General features: G+C 36.8%; 1 protein-coding gene across 1 annotated transcript in view; it reads left to right on the top strand.

Moving 5' to 3' along the window:
* The first annotated feature begins 1,851 nt into the window (after positions 1-1,851).
* The window catches only part of LOC103147541 (NACHT, LRR and PYD domains-containing protein 12-like), a 37,209-nt gene continuing 35,066 nt past the window's right edge, over positions 1,852-3,994 (top strand). The window contains exon 1 of the mRNA XM_016678501.1: positions 1,852-1,896. The gene's annotated coding sequence lies outside the window, so the exon portion shown is untranslated. The remainder of the gene's footprint in view (positions 1,897-3,994) is intronic.

The raw sequence follows: 3,994 nt of genomic DNA, 5'->3' as shown, positions 1-3,994 counted from the left end.
GGAAAGTAGTGAAAAATTAAGTGGAATCGCCCTTTAGCTATTGGAAGCTAGAATTGGAAACCAACTTCAGCTTCGTCTCGAAGTAGCGGTTTAAGCAGAGAGGTAGTGAAATACAACAGACACTGACAGGCCTCTGCGTCTGCCTTTCTCTGAAGAACTACTGAGCAGGAGACAGCCAGGTGAGAAACTGTTCTTATCTATCGATTCAGTATTTTTATCATACAGACATTAGGCTGTTGTTGTTGTGCTATTAGCTAGCTGCTAGCTAACAACTTTGCTAGCAAAGCTAGATAACTGAAAGCTTCTCTGTATCGTTAATGACAGCAGTCATTCTTCAGTATTGCCTATGCAATAATGGCACATCGGCCGTCCAAAACTGATCATCTTCATAATGGATATATGTCTTCTAATTTCCTTTGCTGCATAATGTACATTGCATTCATTCCAGCATTAGGTAAATGTATCTTGAAGGAGAATAGCACTTAAATAAAAGTCCAACAAGGATATTAATTTAGAATTAAAAATAGCTCACCCTGAACTACAATGATACATATAATGTATGTAATAAAAGTGTGTCATTAATGAAGGGGAAAAAACTCAACTCAGAATTTAAGTTTAGTGTCTGGTTAGCAGTATGAAGTTAATTTGTATTCCCAATTTTTCAATTAAAAAAACTAACCTCAGTTGAGTAAAATAAAATTGTAATCAAAACTTTTGGAATTGTAATGATTTCATTTTTTAAAACAAGTTTTGTTTTAAAAAACTTTTTTAAAAATTAAATTACTCATTTTTATCTCATGAACTTAAATTTATTTGCCAAACAAACTTTTATTTTCACACATCAGAAATCTTTTGCTGCGATTTTGGGCCCTGCCCACGTCATGCGAGAATCACAGCAAAACTTTGAGTGACAAACAAAAACTTAAAAAAGCAAGAAAAGATTTCTGCCATGCGCAAATAAGTTTGTTTTGCAAAATTTTTCACCTCATGAGTAAAAAATGTGTGATTTTAATTTAAAAAAAATTTTTTTACAAGTAAAACTTAGTAGGCTTTCCTCATGGCGACATGCATCAACAATTCAGTTTTTGCTTTAGTTTTTGTTTTTTCTTTTCTCTGCAGTTCCACAATCAAACTGCAGTTAAAGTTTGATGCAGCTCTGCTTTCCTGAATGGACCATCTTCATCTCCACTGCAAGTGTAGCAAACAGGCAGCTCTTTGTTTCATAGATTACACTAAAAGGTTGCATTGTGCCCTTGTTTATATTTTTAATAGTGTAATTCTGTAAAGACAAAATATGTCTGGTGCTCTAGCTCTGATTTACATATCTTGCTAAATTGCGGGTTTGAATATTGCAGTACTTTCCTATAACAAAATAGAAATTACTAATAAAATGTCTTACATATGCATAGTTATATGCTCTATATAGATATTTTCCTTAGCTTTGATTGTATATCTCACAATTTTGTAATTTAGCATTGTTTATTAAACTCTGAAAGCTGAGTGTTAATATTCTGTCCTAGAATGCGGTTAGATGTGCCCTTTTTTTGAGCACCTGCCCCTGTAGTGGTCTCTGCATGGCCCTGCTCACACAGATAATGAAAACGTTAATTAACGTAAACTCATTATGCTCATTATGTCAAACGCTAATAGGCTAATTAACTCGACACACCTGCAAAGGTTTAATCATTTTCTGGTTTCTGACACCGAAAACCCAGGAGTGAAACCCAAAGTGAAACCAGAACTAAACTGCATTTTCATTATGAAATGGGGCCCATCCAGGTGCGCCTCACCTGTAGACACTGCGCATGCTCACACATTAAACTGAAAGTATTTCACCAAGAGGTGTCCTTCAGTTCTGGACTCCATTTTGTGGCGCAGACTTCAGCAGTCGGTCCGGTGAGTTCTAACTTTCTATCAAACTGCTTCCGACCCGTTTTTAGGCGTTTCTGTGTTTCCAGACCGGAGAGGAGAGAACAGACCGAACCCTAAAGTAGAACCGAGCTGCCCAGAACCTTCTGCTGTTCAGATATGATCTCTATTAGCGAGAGGAGACGGAAATGTGATTTCATATCAGATATTTCACTGCGCTGCTGCCATTTGCTGCTCTGGACAGAAAGTTCTTCGTCTCCGCTCAGAAAAACGTTTTTGAAAAGTTTCCGTTGATCCTTCGACGCCCTGAGGAAACATTCGTAATGACGCATGCGCACTGTGGCCTCCTGAGACTGAGCCACTTCCAAGTTAGACCAGGGGTGTTCAACATGCGGTGAGGGGGCCATTTATAATAGTTCTGTGTGGCCTCCAAGTTCAGCTTTTGATTTTAATAATGGTTAGTAAAAAATTTCCCTGAGAATTTAAAAATAATTTTAAATGTTAAATATTAGCTACAACAATAAACTTTATAAACGCTTTTTCCTATTTGAATATTAAAATGTTCATTTTTGCCTCAGAAAAACTGTTCTAAATTCTGAAATGATAGTAAATGAAGGATTTATTATCCATTAACCTTCGACGCCCTGAGGAAACATTCGTAATGACGCATGCGCACTGTGGCCTCCTGGCACGTAGCAACCATGGTAAGCCGCTTTAACATATATTCGGTTTCGTCTGACTATCTGTAATTACATTCCAGATATCTAAAAATGCATTTTGACTAGAGAAATCTACGTTTTGACTATCCCGAATGGTATTTTAAGATGTCTGCATTCACATTCTGACTAGAAAGAATAATAATTCAAGATATTTTGACTAGTTAAAATTCCTTTCAAGATATCTAAAATGACGTCACTGGATCTGATTTGACGGGACATCTATCCGTAATTACAATTTCAGATATCTTGAACTTAATTGTGACTAGTCAAATTTACAATTTTAGATATCTGAATCAAGAATGACGTAGAAGCCCCTTTGTGGTGTTCTATGGCAAGCCGCTTTAAATTCGGTTTATTTGCAGATATCAGAAGCAATCTTATAGTTTATGAAGTTTTTCGTTCTCCGCATATCCAACATTGCCTAGCTTTTTCTAATTTGTGGGATTTACTGATAATTTTGTACAGGAAACAATAACATACAATTCTGCAGGCAACTGTTTGGACAGCACAAAGGGGCTTCCACGTCATTCTTAATTCAGATACCTAAAATTGTAATTTTGACTAGTCATAACTGTGTGAAGATATCTTAAATTGTAATTATGGATAGGTGTCCCGTCAATTGACATATCCAGTGACGTAATTTGAGATATCTTGAAAGGAATTTTCACTAGTCAAAATCTAATTGAAGACATCTTGAATTATTATTCTTACTAGTTAGAATGTAAATACAGATATCTTAAATTACCATTCCAGATAGTCAAAATGCATTTTTGGATATCTGGAATGTAATTATGGATAGTCAGATGAATCCAAATTTATGTTAAAATGGCTTGCCAGCCCTAGCACTGCTTCCTAGTTAGACCAGGGGTGTTCAACATGCAGTGCGGGGGCCATTTGTAGCCATTATAATAGTTCTGTGTGGCCTCCAAGTTCGGCCTTTACTTTTAATGATGCCTAGTGAAAATTTCCCTGAGAAAAATGTTAAATGTTAGCTACAACAATAAACTTTATGAACTGATTTTCCTACTTTAATCTTAAAATGTTTATTTTTGCCTCAAAAAACAGTTTTAAATCCTGAAATGACAGTAAATGAAGGATTTATCTATTAACCTCAGACAGCTGTAAAGAGCCATCATGGATTTTAAATGGTATAGCTCGGGGGTCGGCAACCCGCATGCGGCTCTTTACCGCCGCCCTAGTGGCTCCCTGGAGCTTTTTCAAAAATGTTTGAAAATTGACAAAGATGGGGGTGGGAAATGTATTTTTTAGAGGTTGTGCCGATCAATCGGTCACCGATCATAATCGGGCCGATTTTCGTGAAAAAGTGCGTGATCGGCGATCATTGACTCTTGTTGCCGATACCGATCCCCTGCATCTCATTTCCAGCCTGCCTGTGCAGCTGGTCT

This window comes from Poecilia formosa, unplaced genomic scaffold (assembly GCF_000485575.1).
Source record: "Poecilia formosa unplaced genomic scaffold, Poecilia_formosa-5.1.2 Scaffold184, whole genome shotgun sequence".
Taxonomy (NCBI): domain Eukaryota; kingdom Metazoa; phylum Chordata; class Actinopteri; order Cyprinodontiformes; family Poeciliidae; genus Poecilia; species Poecilia formosa.
The sequence above is the reverse complement of the archived record's forward strand: the minus strand, read 5'-3'. Positions and strand labels throughout refer to the sequence as shown.